Consider the following 17,284-nt stretch of genomic DNA (forward strand, 5'->3'; position numbering starts at 1 on the left):
GCCTGAAGCATTGCCCAGGGTCAACTGAAGCGACGGCAGATTCAATTGCTCAAGTGAAATCAATGCGTGGACAGGACCGTGCGATTCTTTCTGGCTGTACATTTACTTGTGGCAGGTAGCTTCTGATCCAGTCCTCCTAGAAGAATCTCAGGCAACCCGATTTGCTCTACAGAGCATTAGGTACTTCTGTGGCAATCATCCAGGAAGTGCGCTGTTGCAGTTGCCTTGGAAACAATCAGAATCAAAGGTGAAGGAACCGGGTGTTGCTTGTCTGAATGAAGAGCATCTTCGGGTGATCCTTTGGTGGGGGGGACGATTAGTTCTGCAAGCCTCGATGAAAATTGGTTTTATTAGTTAACTTATTAGCTAGCTTACCCATACGGTGCATTATTTATATGGTTGACATTGCAGCGGGTTTATTGTGTTTTATATGGTTGAAAGCCACTGTGAGTTGATTAAGATTTTATGGAGGGATGGAGGGAGGGAGGGAGGGAGGGAGGGAGGGAGGGAGGAAGGAAGGAAGGAAGGAAGGAAGGAAGGAAGGAAGGAAGGAAGGAAGGAAGGAAGGAAGGAAGGAAGGAAGGAAGGAGGGATGGATTTCAGGGCTGTAAAAGCAGACCAACTTCATTCCTAAAATTGAAAAGAAAACTCAGTGGCTAACTTCACACAGCACACCTAAGTCCAATTCCTTCAGTGGCAAATTTATCGGTTCATAAAACATGGCAGGTAAATGGCTGATTTTCCACAAGGCCATGAACAGCAAACAACCTCATCCCATTTAGCCAGACCCAGTGTTATAAGCCTAGTTTGTGACAATGCCTTCTGACCTGGCCTGATTTTGAAAAAGCTAAGCATGGTTGGACTGGGTTAAAACATGGCTGGGAGACCAACCTGAAGTCCTAGGAATATAAACTAGACTGGGAAGCTGTGTGTGGTGGGGGTTGGGGGAGTCCAGAAGATGGACATTGCAGACCACTTTATTTAATCTAGGTACTCCCTAGAAGCACTTCTTTTTAACTCTTTTTATTCAACCCTTGGTTTGCAAGATTCTACATTGTCAATGGACGTCTTCATTAAGAAAAAGAGGTTTTTCCCTCCCTGTGTGAATACCTGGAGCTCTTTTAAGCTCCTTCCCTCTCCCACACCCCTCTTCCCAGCCATGGGTGCCTGTTCAAAGTCTTGGCCATCCCACACAGGCAGAAATCAGCCTGTTCAACGCTTTTGGAGAAAGGTCACTAGTCCCTTCCAAATTCTTCCCCTAAAAATATTTCACTTCAGGTAGAATATCCAACAATTTGGGGCCACAGCTTCACTGAAATTCAGTGAATGCTTCAGAGGAGGCACCAAAGGAGTTGTGGGAATGGAGATGGTTCCCTCCTGGCTCAGGGAAAGTATTCCGACATTTCATTTTTGGCAACGTTCATTCGCTTTTTATTTGAGAAGGACACCTTCCATTGCCTTTCCCTCCACCACAGGAAGAGCAATTCCTTTTAACGGACATGAAACTAACCTCTGCCGAATGAGGGGAAGTCCAGCCTCTTACCATATTGCTTGTTTTTGCAAAGAAATGTACAACTCCTCTCTTTTTTCCCTCTTCATTCTAGTGGGAGAAAAGAAATCTAGCAACAAAGAAATCAATTAATTGCGACAGCAGAAATGGGGGTCTTTATGCAAAGCATCTCGGAGCACAATCTATTTGAAAAAACGTGGTACATTCATAGCATTCCTTGAGGGTGGGGGGTGTAAAAAGGCCTGCTTTTGTTTTGGGGCCTTGTTTCTTAATTTCTCAGACTGGCACTTCTTCTCAGTGGGGTGGGGACCTCACACAGTAAATTGTTGCCTTGAGAATAGCGATTTAATCTCGTCAGCCCTTCCGCATTCTGAATTTCTAGTGACTCTGGCATTGCACGGATCCAGCTGTTCAACATCTGTCTATGTGTGAGTAGAAGGAAGAATGATGCTCCGTCAGGCAGCTCCCTTCCACCACTTTTGCACAGGCCTGGTGATGCCCCACGGAAGCCCAAAAGCTCCTGCAAATGACAGGATGCTGTTTTCGGTGACAAAAACAGTGGGAGCTGATAGATGCCCCTGGGGTCTTCTCCAGCACAGCCGTGTCTCAAGGACTTCAACTCAGCAGCTTCCCCGTTTTGTGCTTCTCCCCTCTCAGGAAAAGTGCGGGGTGGCTGATATAATCTTATAATTGCAGGCATTCAAGTTGAGGACCTGAAAGCTCAAAAATAGCAGGAAGAAGCCTTGTAAAGAGGAGAGAACCTCCCTTGAGGTATCGTTGGCTAGATGGACCGGTCTCTTGACTTGAAATTCCCCATCTCTAACTAAGGAAAAATGCCTCTGCATTCTCCCCCTAGCTATTCTCATTGCCCTCGATAAAAGAGAATTTGGTTTCAAAATCCTTTCAAGGACAAGAGAACTTTGGAGAAGTTCTCATCAGTAGGGTGTTCCTGCAGCTGCTCAATTAGGAAGTTGTCAAGGGATGTCTGTCAATGTGTCATCTTTCATTGGGTAATCATCTGACTGAGCTTGGTTGACTGAGCTTCACTGACTGCGGGGTTGGACCTGGTTAGGACTTTGGATGGAAGACTATCAGGAAATTCCAGGAAGAATGCAGTGGCAAACCATTTCTATATTGTAGCTGAGAAACTACATGAACTTATCTGCAAAGTCACAAGGAGTAGAGCTGAACTTGACGGAGATCTTACAGTAAGATCTCCCTGGCTTCCCACAATTCCCATTCAATCCTACGGGAAGATAACAACCAGGGAGGCTTCAGAGGATGGAAATACATGTCACCTGAAGCTCCGAGATCAGCATTAGCCCACTCCACCCTCCAACCACAACATCATCAGCTCAGAAGTTGCTCCCAAGCCCAATTTGAAGGGAAAATGTTCAAGCTTCCTGAGAATAAGGTAGAAAAATGGAAGCCTCTTTTACAAGGAAGGAAATTTGGGAGACCTTCCAAGAGGATTTTAGCATGGCATTAATTTCCGTATGGATTTTTAAAACAGTCCATACCCAAAGTTGGTACCACCATCACTCCTTCCAAAAGGGGTTTCCAGATCCCCAATTTTGGATGATGGCTATGATGGGCCAGACAGATAACCCTGAAGAGGGCTTGGGCTACATCTGGCCACTTTCTCTTTTGGTCCCCTTTTGAACTTCTAAATGGCCCTTCCACTTGGGCGCTTCAAAGTTAAGTTCTGCTGGGTCACATGTTCAGTCCCACCAACTGCAGTTCTGGAGGGGTTTCCTCAGCTGCAAGAGTGAAGGTCAGTTTTGATTTGTTTGTCATTGGGACTTTTCATTTATGCTTCTCAAAGACTGTTCTTCTCTAAATCTGATTCCAGGGGGGATCTTTTCTCTTTCATGCGCAATGGTGGAAGATGACGGAAGACCACCAGATTCCTATCCTGATTTGTCTAATAGAAGGTCAATCCCACCGCAACCATAAAACAGCCCATGCCCCTAGCTCTGCTCCTCTGCTTTCCTTGTCCAACTTGAAATGGAACACCTGCTCAGGTTTAATTTCATCAACTCTTGAATTTCTGGAATGTTACAGCCAAGACCGTGTCTCCTGTTCACTTCCTCAAGTACGACCAGGAGAATTATATTTATGGCAGACTTGACAAGGACGTCCAAATGAATTGTAGCATGAAGAAGAGGGAATTCAAAACACACACACAACTCTGAGGCCCATCAGCCAGAATGGAAAATACAAGACCCACTGGTACGTGCTATAAAGTTTTCCCCAAGGGGAACATTTTAGAGCAGAAGAATGTAGGAGGAAGAGCTTAGCTTAAGGGCTAGGGAGATGCTAAGTATGGAACCCAAAGATGAAGGCACTCATTTTGCCCTTTAAAACCCATCCTCATAAAATAATGCAGAACAACTTGCTGGAAACATTGACCCTCATCTTGCTAGGGATTCTCTGGAGACAGCAAAATGGGGGCTTGGGGCCTTCCTTAAAGGATTGCGAAACTGGGAAATGCAATTTATTTTTTAAAGATGGCACCACCAAGAATCTGGATCTTAGCTAAATGGAGTTTAAGAACAGTGAAGGATCCAAAAGTGCGCATACAAGGGACCTTTTGATCATATCAGCTTTTTCCAACCCAGACATGAAAACTATGGTTGATTCAGTCCATGTGTTGTGAGATTAAGGAGTTTTCATTGTGCCTTCTGGAAACAGACTACCTATACAACTTCTTCCAACCAAATGGATACCCATGCAACTTTATCAGAAAGTGCCTGACCACTCAACCCACTACAGCACAACCAACACAAACTATGAAAAGGATAACACTGCCATACATCAGAAATATCTCAGAAACAACAAACAGACTATTACAACCACACACCATCACCGTAGCCAACCCAACTAAAGCCCTCCGAAACATCTAAAGTAAACCAGAAGACCCAGTAGCCCAAGAAGAAAAACAGGAGTTATCTACAACATAGAGTGTAAGGACTGTAACAGCCACTATGTAGGACAGACGGGCAGAAGACTAGCAGGGCGCATCCATGAACTCCAACTAAAAGTCAGAAGACACCATGAAAATTCCTTAATCTCACAACACATGGACAGACTCAAGCACAGTTTCATCTGGGAAACTGTGAGTGTCCTAAATCCAAAATTCCTGGGAATTCCTGGAAGCTTGGCATTCAGACAAATCAGCCACCAACAGAGATATAGAGATAAACCACACTGACACACCATTCAAAAGAGGCAACAAAAAGCTAAGAAGGAAACAAAGAGATCAGAACACAGCCTCTCCAGCAGCCAACACCCAGATAAACAGGGATTAACACCAGACAAAACAATCCTGTAATCAAGGAACCACTGAGCAGGAAACCACACCCCCACCAACACTGGCAGGACAAGCTCCTGTATATACACAGGGAGCAAACCCCACACTCACTAGCAATGATGCAGTTACCTAGTCGGATAATGAAACGTTTTTAATAATAAAGCAACCGAGCTCAGAGAGCACCAAGGACTCCATAACATATTTCAAGCTAGGAAGTGCTGCCAACCAACTACATTGTGCTGCCCTCTTGTGGCAAATGTCAGAATGGCACCTGCAGGATGCACACATTGCTTGAAGAACTCGAGAGTCAATACATTGACAGCAAAAAGGGCAAGGAGGGCCCCGTATGATTTATTTCCCTTTGCCTTTGCCTGGTGAAAGCCTTTGCCCACTTCCTTTTAATTCCAGGGAATCGATGCGGCCGCTCTTATCGTAAATCCTTCTCCTTCACCCTGAGGTGTATTTGCTGAATTGATCCTCTCGGGCTGGAGAAGGAGACACGGAGAGCAAGAACCGGGTATTCAAATATGAAAGGGTGAGGGACGTGTCTTGGCCAATTCCCATGCATCTCAAAAAATGTTCTTTTAAACGTGCAGCGTGATGGACAGGGAGGAGATTCTGTTAGGGAGCAGAAAAACAGATCATGTCCAGACAGAAGAAAATACAGGTAAAATATGTGCTAAGCCAGTGTTGTCCAAACTTGGCCACTTTAAGATGAGTGGACTTCAACTCCCAGAATTCCCCAGCCAGCATGGCTGGCTGGGGGGATTCTGGGAGTTGATGTCCACACATCTTCAAGTGGCCAAGGTTGAGAAACACTGGTCTAGAGAAAACAGGAATCAGATTGCCAACCAAAACAAGTCCAAGCAGGGGTGTTGGAGAGTCAAAAAAGTCACAACGTTGGCCATGACCACGACTGAAACCCTGCCTCTTTCTTACACACATCACAGACGTATAGATAGGCATCCAGTGAATAGTTGTCAACCCAGAGGAGGTCAAAAAAGTCAAGATGGTGGCTGCCACTGTGTAAGCAAGGCATGTTCAAAGGGGGGGGTGTCAATCACATGGTTGCAATCGCATCTTGAATTCTTTGAGACTCCCGGATGACACTGAGGGTTGACGTGTCTTCGTTAGATGCCTCTTTACCTTTGTTTGAACTTTATTCTTGCTATATGATTTACATATGGGTGGATCCCTTATCTTGATTTATGTATTTATGCCATTTCTCCCTGCCTCGGTCTGGAGGGACTCTGAGTGGTTTGCACCTAATAAAACAACTGTAGTAAACCACTGAAATGACAATAATCGCAATCATTACCACCCTTCGTGGTGCAGAGTAGATACTTCGGCAAACCAGCTTTTGCTTCCCAGTGGCATCTGGATCTACCCGGGAAGCTCTCACAGAAAACAGCAGCAACAGCAATAGCAAAACTTTGCACAGTCAGAAATGAGTTCCTGAAAACGAGTGTGAAGAATCTGGAATAGCATCAGACTCAGAAGGGCTGGTTAACACACCCTTAGACCCAGAATTAGCATTTAGAAGATCTGAAAGATCTAATGAAGGAACGCTGCTGGAGACAATGTCCTGCACAGCTAGAACAAAAGATGGGTCTGATCCCAATTTATGGAAAGAAGGACAGGAATGGCCAGTGGCTGGGGAACAGAAGTGGAGGGAAGCTGCGCGGGAAGGTGTGGGATCCATGCACCAAAACGAAGCATGGGAGGGTAAGGAAGCCATAGGTTTTTAAAACAAACCATAGGTTTTTAAAACAAAACCGTGGGTTTTTAAAACAAACCATGATGTTCATGGAAATAGGCAGGGTTACACACCAAAATATGGCGAGGATCAGGACAACGTTTTTGCAGCAGTACTTAAACCTGCAATCATCAGAATTTTACTAAGTGTAGCAGCGTGTAGAAAATTGCACATGGAGCCAATATTTAAGACTGCCTTTCTGCATGGTGATCTGAAAGAGGAGATTTTAGATACCCCAACCACCAGGTTTTAAAGAGACAGGGAAAGAAAGCTGTGGTGTACAGTAATTGCAAAAATCCATACTCTATCTGGGCTGATCCAAGAAGCCAAAGCGTGGGATGATCAAAGTAAATCAAATGTTGAAAAACACGGGCTTTGAACAAAGAAACGGCGGGTTAAAAGAGTTAAAAATGGAAGAGGCACATACATTCTCTGTTATTTTGATGGTCTAATTCAATCTTTCAATCTTTCTCAACCTTGTCAAGTTTAAGACATGTGGACTTCAACTCCCAGAATTCCCCAGCATGGCTTCTGGCTGGCTGGGGAATTCTGGGAGTTGAAGTCCACACATCTGCAAGTTGCCAAGGTTGAGAAACACTGCCCTACAACAATCAAGTAGCATTCCTGGAATTCCTGCAGTGTCTGCTTCTCGATCTGCAGGGCTGCAGGGCTGAGGTCTGCAGGGCTGGCCTCAGTGTCCAAATAAAAACTAAAATAAATGCATGAACCCAAAGAAGGTAAGAAACAAAGCGTTGCTCTGCACATTCCTACATGCCTGCAGAGTTGGTCTGCCATCCTTGAGTTGGCAGAAGATTAGACTGGCATGGCCTTGCAGCCCCCAGTCTTGCTCCTACTTCAGTTCCCAGTCTCTGGAATTCCCTGATTTCTCTCCAACATGCCTCCCCTTACAGATTTAACCCCTTGGATGGGGTTGGAGTAAAGGAGAAAACATGACTTTAGCCCAGGACAACCAGCTTAAGGCTGCATCCCCGTGAAGTTGAAGGCGACCTACTGGGGAACGTGGTGGCCAAAGATGGTGACCCTTGAAAGAGAGCGTTTGTGCCCCAGTTAAAACCTCACCTTCCCTTCCTTATCTGCCCTATGGATCTGTGAAGTCCCTATGCGCAGACAGCAAGAGACGGGCGCTGGGTAGGCGTGGGCACCGTGAACTTCCTTTCTCTCAAACAACCTCACGTGAGCACGAGCTTCGTAGGAACCGAAGCAAAAACGTTTCAGATACGCTCTCCTAACCACAGACACCCACACAGCCCTCTGCTTCATAACGTCCCTCACCTGAGTCGATTCGCCCCAAAGCCCTCCGCACACAGGCCCTCGCGCACAGGCTTTGTAGTCTAGCAAGGCAGCGTTGAACCCAGGCCAGCATCTGCCCCTGCCTCCTGTGGGGTCCCGCCATGTCCCTCCCTCTGCATTCATTTCGGAGGAAGGCAGCCACGGGCCAGGGGCTGAGCCAGGGCGGGAACAGGGGTAGCCGTGCGGCGAAAGACGCTGCCCGGCTGGACCCTGCCCTCCCAGTGCCAGGGGGCGTTTCAAGGGGGCTCTAAAGCGTTGCCAGCATTCTGGCGCTCCCGAGGAAGGGAATGCGCTTCCCCTTTTAATGAGATCCTTTGCATATGAACGAGACCCTTGGCAGATTCCCATAAAAGAGAGCGAGGTCTTTTGATTTCTACTGAACTGAATCAGGTGCTCTGGTGTTCTGCAAAGAATTTGGGCATGTGCGCAGGAGTCATTTGGAAAACTCTGTAGCCCAGGAGTGGGCGGAAAAGAAAGAAATAGGGGCACATTGAATGGAGGGAGAGAGAGAGGAGAGAGAGAGGAGGGAGGGAAGGAGGGAAGGAGGGAAGGAGGGAAGGGGAAGGGGAAGGGGAAGGGAAGGGAGGAAGGAAGGAAGGAAGGAAGGAAGGAAGGAAGGAAGGAAGGAAGGAAGGAAGGAAGGAAGGAAGGAAGGAAGGAGGGAGGGAGGGAGGGAGGGAAGGAAAAGGGGGAGAGAGGAAGGAAGGAAGGAAGGAAGGAAGGAAGGAAGGAAGGAAGGAAGGAAGGAAGGAAGGAAGGAAGGGAAGGAAGGAAGGAAGGAATGGAAGGAAAGGAAGGGGAAGGGGAAGGGAAGGGGAAGGGAGAGAGAGGAAGGAAGGAGGGAGGGAGGGAGGGAAGGGAAGGGAAGGGGAAGGGGGAGGAAGGAAGGAAGGAAGGAAGGAAGGAAGGAAGGAAGGAAGGAGGGAGGGAGGGAGGGAAGGGAAGGGAGGGGAAGGGAAGGGAGAGAGGAAGGAAGGAAGGAAGGAAGGAAGGAAGGAAGGAAGGAAGGAGGGAGGGAGGAAGGGAATGGAATGTAATGGAAGGGAATGGAAAGGGGGAGAGAGGAATGAAATGAAGGGAGGGAGGGAGGGAAGGAATGGAATGGAAGGGGAAGGGAATGGAATGGAAGGAATGAATGGAATGGAATGGAATGGAATGGAATGGAATGGAATGGAATGAAATGATGATGGGAGTGGAGTGGATGGAATGGAATGGAATGTAATGTAATGTAATGAGATGAATGGAATGAAATGATGAGGGATGGAATGGAATGGAATGGAATGGATGGATGGAATGGAATGGAATGAAATGGAACGAAATGGAATGGAATGGAATGTAATGGAATGGAATGGAATGGAATGGAATGGAAAGGAATGGAATGGAATGGGAAGGAATGGAATGGAATGGAGGAAGGAAGGAAGGAATGGAAGGAAGGAATGGAAGGGAAGGAAGGAATGGAATGGAATGGAATGGAATGGAATGGAAGGAAGGAAGGAGGGAGGGAGGGAGGGAGGGAATGGAAGGAAAGGGGGAGAGAGGAAGGAAGGAAGGAAGGAGGGAGGGAGGGGAAGGAAAGGGAAGGGAATGGGAAGGGGAAGGAAGGGGAAGGGGAAGGGAAGGGAAGGGGAAGGAGAGAGAGGAAGGAAGGAGGGAGGGATGGAGGGAAGGAAAGGGAAGGGAAGGGAAGGAAGGAAGGGGAAGGAAGGAAGGAAGGAAGGAAGGAAGGAAGGAAGGAAGGAAGGGAGGGAGGGAGGGAGGGAGGGAGGGAGGGAGGGAAGGGGAAGGGGAGAGGAAGGAAGAGAGAGGAAGGAAGGAAGGAAGGAAGGAAGGAAGGAAGGAAGGAAGGAAGGAGGGAGGGAGGGAGGGAGGGAGGGAGGGAGGGAGGGAAGGGGAGGGAAGGAGAAGGGGAGAGGAAGGACGGAAGGAAGGAAGGAAGGAAGGAGGGAGGGAGGGAAGGGAAGGGAAGGGAAGGGAAGGGGAAGGAAAAGGGGGAGAGGAGGAAGGAAGGAAGGAGGGAGGGAGGGAAGGGAAGGAAGGAAGGGGAAGGGGAAGGGGAAGGGGAAGGAAGGAAGGAAGGAAGGAAGGAAGGAAGGAAGGAAGGAAGGAGGGAGGGAGGGAGGGAGGGAGGGAAGGAATGGAAGGGAAGGAAGGGGGAGAGGAAGGAAGGAAGGAGGGAGGGAGGGAAGGGAATGGAATGGAAGGGAGGAAGGAAGGAGGGAGGGAATGGAATGAAGGGGAATGTAATGTAATGTAATGGAATGGAATGGAATGGAATGGAAGGAATGGAATGGAGTGGAATGGAATGTAATGTAATGGAAGGAAGGAAGGAAGGAAGGAAGGAATGGAAGGAAGGAAGGAAGGAAGGAAGGGAGGGAGGGAGGGAGGGAGGGAAGGAAGGAAAAGGGGGAGAGAGGAAGGAAGGAAGGAGGGAGGGAGGGAGGGAAGGGAAAGGAAGGGAAGGGGAAGGGAAGGAAGGGAAGGAAGGGAAGGGGAAGGGGAAGGGGAAGGGGAAGGGGAGAGAGAGGAAGGAAGGAGGGAGGGAGGGAGGGAAGGGAAAGGGGAAGGGAAGGGAAGGGAAGGGGAGGAGGAAGGAAGGAAGGAAGGAAGGAAGGAAGGAAGGAAGGAAGGAAGGGAAGGGAGGGAGGGAGGGAGGGAAGGGAAGGAAGGGGAAGGGGAAGGGGGAGAGAGGAAGGAAGGAAGGAAGGAAGGAAGGAAGGAAGGAAGGAAGGAAGGAAGGAAGGAAGGAAGGAAGAGGGGAGGGAAGGGGAAGGGGAAGGAAGGGAAGGGGAGGAAGGAAGGAAGGAAGGAAGGAAGGAAGGAAGGAAGGAAGGAGGGAGGGAGGGAGGGAGGGAGGGAGGAAGGGAAGGGAAGGGGAAGGGGGAGAGAGGAAGGAAGGAAGGAAGGAAGGAAGGAAGGAAGGAAGGAAGGAAGGAAGGAAGGAAGGAAGGAAGAGGGGGAGGGGGAGGGGGAGGGGGAGGGGGAGGGGAAGGGGAGGGAGGGACTCAGGCAGGCATTTTCTTCCACTGAAATGTTGCTTAGCCACTGTTAAAAATAAATAGGTTAGCAATACCAGTGATTTTTATTTTGGTCTCTGATGCCAGCTGGGAATGGGCAATGCCAACCACCTGACAGCTTTGGAAAGCAATAGGTCTTTAAAAAAGCAGTTGCACTCACTGCTCTAAGAGACAGTGTGCTCTAGTGGTTAAAGTACTGGACGTGGAGTGGCCATTGTAGGAGGAGAGCCATATTGGTCTCTGGCGGCCCAAAATCAGGAGGAGTTTCATAGCTCATTTTCTGATTAACACATTTGATTAAAACATAGCTTTTAAAACTGCAGCACACATCATCAGATGCACGGAGGGGCTAAACCAGTGTTTTTTCAAACTTGTCCACTTTAAGAAGTGTGGATTTCAACTCCCAGAATTCCCTAGCCAGCATGCTGGCTGGGGAATTCTGGGAGTTGAAGTCCACACATCTTAAAGTGGACAAGTTTGAAAAACACAAAGCCAAACTGATGTGGGATTTAACTTGGGGTGTGGCTGTCTTCCTCTCCCTTGATTCCCCCCATCCTAATTTAAATCCCACATCACTTTAACCGGTTGTATCTCCCTCCCTTCATTGAGGCCAGTCGAATATTTTAGAAGCCAGGAATAAGACTGTGGGGGGGGGCAGCAACAGGGAAGCGAAATCACCAATATATAGTCAGCAGAACCTTTAAAAAAAAAGAAGAAAAATGTATTATCTCCCTGAAACACAAAACATTTGTAAAATTTGCTAGTTTTTATAAATAATAATAATAATAATAATAATAATAATAATAATAATAATAATAATAATGTGAAGGCAAGATTTGGGGGGAATTCGGGGGGGGGTGTTAGTTTTTTAAAACAATCTTTAAAAAACTATGTTCAGCTTTCCTTACCATTCTTGGATGTTTCCTCCCTTAAAAACGCCATCAATTATTTACTGTATAATTATTATTACATTTTATTATTAGTTATTTGATTTTGGCACCACCTGACTCCAGACTGACTCTGGCCTTTCTTGACCTTTCTGGCTTGCAAGGGATTCAGGCAACAGCAGGGGTATCCATGGGGGCAAAGGGAAAGGTCAGAAAAGTCACAATGGCAGCCTCAATCACGTGGACATAGCCACCTTGTCTTTTTTGAGCCCCCCTCCCCTTCCAAAACTCTTGAAGTGGGTATCTCATACAATTCATGAAGATTTGTAGCCATGAAGATTGCCTAGCTTTGAGTCCAGGAAGATTCAATTGCTCTGATATGAAGTTTTTGGGGGCTGTAAAAATTGAGTTCCTCTGCTTTTAAATAAGCATCTTTATTCTCTTATACCACTACTTCTCAACCTTGGCCACTTGAAGACGTGTGGACTTCAACTCCCAGAATTCCTGGCTGGTTGGGGAATTCTGGGAGTTGAAGTCCATACGTCCTCAAGGAGCCCAGGTTGAGAAATACTGCCTTATATAAATGTATTTGGTTACTGATTTTAATTTTTTACACCACCTGACTCCCAGCAACTCTGGGCGGTTCACAGATCAAAGTGAAGAAGAGTGTGGGGTGAAGAAACTGTGGCCCCCAGATTTTGCAGGACTCCAATTTCCAGCATAGTTTATGGACAGGGATGATGGGAGCTGTAATCCAATAACATCTAGAAGACCCCAGATTACTCTTTCTCCAGTTTCCTCAGTCATCAGCTTTACAAATTACGCCTGTTGTTCTTTTCTCTTCGCAATGATCGGGACAGTGTATCTGAAGACACCTCCTCGGAATTATTTTTCCACACGTGTGTGTGTGTGCCTATTGCTGTTACTGTTGACTGCACAGTCAGCCAGAGGTTTAGACTGGATCTGGCATTTCTGTCCACCCATCGAGTCCTTCCCAAGGACCTGGGAGAGGCAGATGGGGTCGTCTGATGGGGTTCCAGGTATCGTCGCAGGATGTGAGCTGTCCAAGTGTTGTCGTTGTCGTTGTCGTTGTTGTTGTATCCTGCTTCCCCCCTCCCCCGGAAAACTCAGCTTTTAGGAATTTTTTTTTCGCGAGGGTTCCAGGTCTCTCTTAAGTTTAATTTTAGCTTCCCAACAATCCTGCGGGGTAGGTTGGCCTGAGAAACGGGCTGGAAGTACCATCTTCCTGGACCTACCTATGCAGAGGAGAAAACTAGTGTAAAGATTATAGGCAAGACTCCTTCGCCGCCTTCTTCCTTCATCCTCCTCCACTCCTCTTCCTCTTCTTCCTCTTCCTCCTTCCTTCTCCCCCCGCTCCTCTTCCCTCTCTTCCTCTTCTCCTCCTCCTCCTCCGCTCTGAGTTCATCCTGCGGGCGACTCCTGGGGAACGCTGCAGCCAGGCGGGTGAGAGACCCAGAAGAGGAAGCGGCCGGACCCCCCCCCGGACCTCGAGCGAGCCCGCGGCCGCCGATGGGGCCCCCCGCCGCCCGGGCCCCCGGCCAGCCGGCCTCCGCTGTTCCGCGGCGCCGGCTCTGCCACCGGAGGCGGCGACAGCGGCGAGAGGGGGCGGCGGGGACGGGGACGGGGGCGGGGGCCCCCGGCTGGCGGGCTGACTGAGAGCAGCAGGTGCCGCCGCCGCGCCGCCGCCGCAGGAGCCTCCGGAGGGCCCGCTCGGGCGCGCGTCGGCGCGGAGGACGGGCGAGGGGCAGAGGAGCTCGGCGGGCACGGAGCAGGTAAGGGGCAGCCTGGCCCGGAGCGGAGGGCGGCCGGCCGCCCGGCCGGCCCGCGAGGTCGGCAGCCCCCGCCCGACCCCTCCGCGCGAGGCTGCCGCGGGGCTGAGCGCTCCCCGCTGGAAACTCGCCGGCGCTGCGCGGGCGGCAGGGGCTCGCCTCCCCTCCCTTCCCCTCCTTGGCCCGCCGCCCGAGAAGAAGCCAGAGCGGGCTTCGCTTGCGCCTGGGGGGGCGGCGGGGTGATTCGTGCAGTCGCAAACCGGGTTACGTCCGTTGGAGTTCGGATTTCCTTCTTCACTGGCCGCCGCTGTGGGTGCCGGCTCTGTCCCCGCTTCGGATCTGGACCGGGGCGGCTTCAGGCCCAGAGGCGGGGTCGCCAGCCTTTAAACCAGCCCGGCCGCTGCGCTTCTCCCCAGAGCCTTGCGCAGGACGAGGACGTCTTAGATTGGACCGTCTGTTAGCTGCCTCAAGGGCCAAAGCCGCAGTTTTGGGGCCCTTCTTTTCTGGGAAGTTGGCAACCTCGCTTGGATGCCTGTGAGAAGTTCCGTGCTGGGGAGTTTGGTGAGTGTCCTGTCTGAAAGAGAGAAAGGAGGTTGGGGCTAGGTGGGGACAACGTGGCCCTTTCTCCATCATCTTCGGTGGCTTATAAATGTCGATTTACAGAAGTTCATAGATGAGAGCCATCTATCTTGTTTTTAATGGCTGGTGCAGAGTGAGAGAGCCCTTAATGAGGAGGCTAGCAATGGGGACAATGCCAAGATGCCTGATCTAGGCTGGTTCGCACATTAAACTAGACTAGACCATAACTGAGTGGCTAAGTCTGGGCATCTGCATGATGTAGGAGAGCACGCTGGTGTTTTCTTTGCAAGTTGTGTGAACCACACCGTCACATTCACCCCTAACAGGGTGTATTTCCTTGGGCAGAGCCGCCCATGTGAACAGCCGCGGTGTTCTGTTAACCTGAATTTAAGGTTAAGCATGTGTGAACACAGCTGCAAAAGACCATTCTGTGTTTTGGATGAATTTGGCTACCAAGTGCAATTCAAGGTGCTTGTTGTCAACATTTGTAGCTCAGGACCCGGGTATCTGCAGGACTGCTGACTCCCAATTCTTTCTCCCCACCCAGTTAAATCAAGAAAAGTGGGTTTTCTCCAAGAAAAGTGGGCTTTCTCCAAGTTCCCTCTTTTAAGGGTTTTTGGAGGTGGGACATCTCAACCGCTACCCCCAGTGTTGGAACAGCCATCCCTCCCCAGAAATTCAATGTGCTTCAACATTATTGGGACTCTAGAAAGGAATCAAAATGTGGTTCCTTTGAGGGGGAAATAGACCATGAGATTTCTTCTGTGTAGGAGAATATGATTGTAAGGGTTTTCAGTGGTTCCTTGGCATAGCATTTACTATGTAGTGTTTGTTTATCTGGTTATTTCTCAAAAGTTGCTTTAGTCCTGTTTACACATGGAAGAACTGTAAAGAGGACTAAAGCAACTTCAGTGAAAATGGGTGAAGAAATGATGGAGAAAGAAATATATTGGAAGCAGGGAGCCGAAAGGGGTTTTCAAAGGAATCTGTTGGCCTGGGCAAAGAACCTGGGGGGCTCGTAACTCGTTTCTCAATTTTGCTGATCAGAAAAGCAGGGGTGCAATTAGATGTCCCTCCTCATTTTCCAAATTGCTACAAGTGACTGGCACTTTGATTGTGTCATATTTTGGGATCCAGCCAACGTGCCTTCTCTGTCACTGCATTTGCCCTATGGAACAACATTTCCCCAAGATACAGAGGGCCCCAGTCATGCCTGCTTTTCTTAAAGCCTCCAAGACCTGGCTGTTCCGCCAGGCACTGGGCCAGGAAGATCTGTGATCCCATGCAATGCAATGGTTTTCTTTGTTGAATTAATGGCCTTGGCGGAATTGCCGGTACAAGTTTTGTTATATTTTATGATAGCCTTATTTCTGTTCCTTTTGTTTTTAATTGTGCACCACCCCACGTCGTACAGTTTGGAGGGGGCAGCTACATAAATCAAATAAATAAATATTTCATTTCATTTCGTGCCACCCTTCCTTCAGAACGCTGCGTTCAGCTCTGCGTGCTGAATGTTAAGAAGATGGTTGCAAAGATGAGAAGGAAAAGGGAAAAACTCATTTTCTAAGAAGGGCTTCAGGGTTTAGAGACAGGGGGTGGGGTGAGGGGAGCAGACAGAATAATCCCTTTCAAATAATTCAATGGTTGGTGCCTGTCAAAGAAGAAAAAGCATGTTTTGCTGTCGCAGAACTCAGAACAAAGTGTCATGGGTTAAAGTTACAAGAGAGTGGGTTTCAGCTGATCCACAGAGAGAAATCTTGATAAAGCCAGCTTAATGATGGAATGCAGGAAATTTAGGAGATTAGGGCTCTCCACTGCGGGAGGGGGAAATTTTCTTTGTAGAAGATATTTCCCCATTGCAGCAGGGAATCCACCTTTAGGGGCTGCGCACACATGTAACCTTGCTGTTACATCACCTAGGGTTGTGCAAACCTGTTGGGTCTCTGCTAGATGTGTAACCAGCAGACATGCAGCCATATAAACTTTGGCGGATGGAAATAAAGTTAGAGAAGCTGCTTATTGCTCAAAGTGGGAGGTGGGAGTTGGTGGTAGGGAAAGGAATCTATGGGTGTGGAAAGTGTGTATGGGTGGAATCTGAGAGTACATTGAGGTGCGTAAATGGTGTGCAAGAAAGTGTATGGAGTGTCTGGCGGACTTAAAGATGGCATTTGCCAAACACGGTTGATGGGGTTATTGAATTAAGCCATTTTCTAGGACCACGCAGGGCACTGAACGCTAAACTTACTCAACAGGGTGGTTTTGTACAACACCCAAAGCTACATGCACACACATATCCATACACACACAAGTAACACATTGCCTGTTCGGTAGATGCAACCATCAGGGCTTTAACGGGCCTGGTGAAATGCACTGGGCAAACCCAGCTGGTGTGTCAGTCCGTTGCAAGTGGTGTGTGTGGACATCACAGTGGAACATTCTGCGTAGCATTCTTCTACTTGATTTGCTCATTTGGGGCTCAGCATCATAAGATGCCTCCAGAGGGGGCATTCTCTGGAAATGCGTGTGTGTTTTGGGGTCCAACCTACTGAATCTGAAATATAAAGCTTCTTTTTAAAGCCTTTTGCCCCTTAGGTGCAGCAAGTGTGCCCAACACCACCTTCTTGGCAGGCCACAGGGCCTCCCTGCCCACCTGTGGGCTTTTGGGACATTTTAAATAAAAGCAGATCCAACAGGGAGCTTGCATACCGCACAGCCTCCAGCATCACCTTTCTGGCCGGGCGTCTCATGCGGGCCCCAAAGGCAGCTTTTGAAAACAAAAATGTTGGCTGCCCGCGGCCAAGGCCTTCTGCTTGCATGGGGTGGGCAAAACAAAGGGTGATTATGCAAAACATGCTTGCAAACCAGACTCCACTGGGCAAAGCTGGGTTAGCGTTAAGCTTGGGAGAGGTTGTGTGTGACTCTTAGCACTTTGGGGGAGCTGTTCAGTTCAGTGCATTGTGCAAAGCAAGAAGGTGGATCAGTGGGGGAGCCAGGTTATAAGAGGGTTGTGCGAATCCAGCCAGAAGTAAGCAGGTGGTAGAGAACACACTGAAAGGGTAGAATGGTCTTGCCAGTTTGCATGCTGGTTTGCCCATCATATATTCTCAAAATGCGATGTTGAAGA

General features: G+C 48.7%; 1 protein-coding gene across 1 annotated transcript in view; it reads left to right on the plus strand.

Annotated features, from left to right (window-relative positions):
- Positions 1–13,776: 13,776 nt before the first annotated feature.
- PRKCQ (protein kinase C theta) overlaps positions 13,777–17,284 on the plus strand; it is a 41,732-nt gene continuing 38,224 nt past the window's right edge. Inside the window, exon 1 of the mRNA XM_007441292.4 lies at positions 13,777–14,142. The gene's annotated coding sequence lies outside the window, so the exon portion shown is untranslated. The remainder of the gene's footprint in view (positions 14,143–17,284) is intronic.

This window comes from Python bivittatus, unplaced genomic scaffold (assembly GCF_059951505.1).
Source record: "Python bivittatus isolate LINGU-HERP-01145 unplaced genomic scaffold, Pbiv_v1 ctg000330_np1212, whole genome shotgun sequence".
In the NCBI taxonomy this organism is placed as follows: Eukaryota; Metazoa; Chordata; class Lepidosauria; order Squamata; family Pythonidae; genus Python; species Python bivittatus.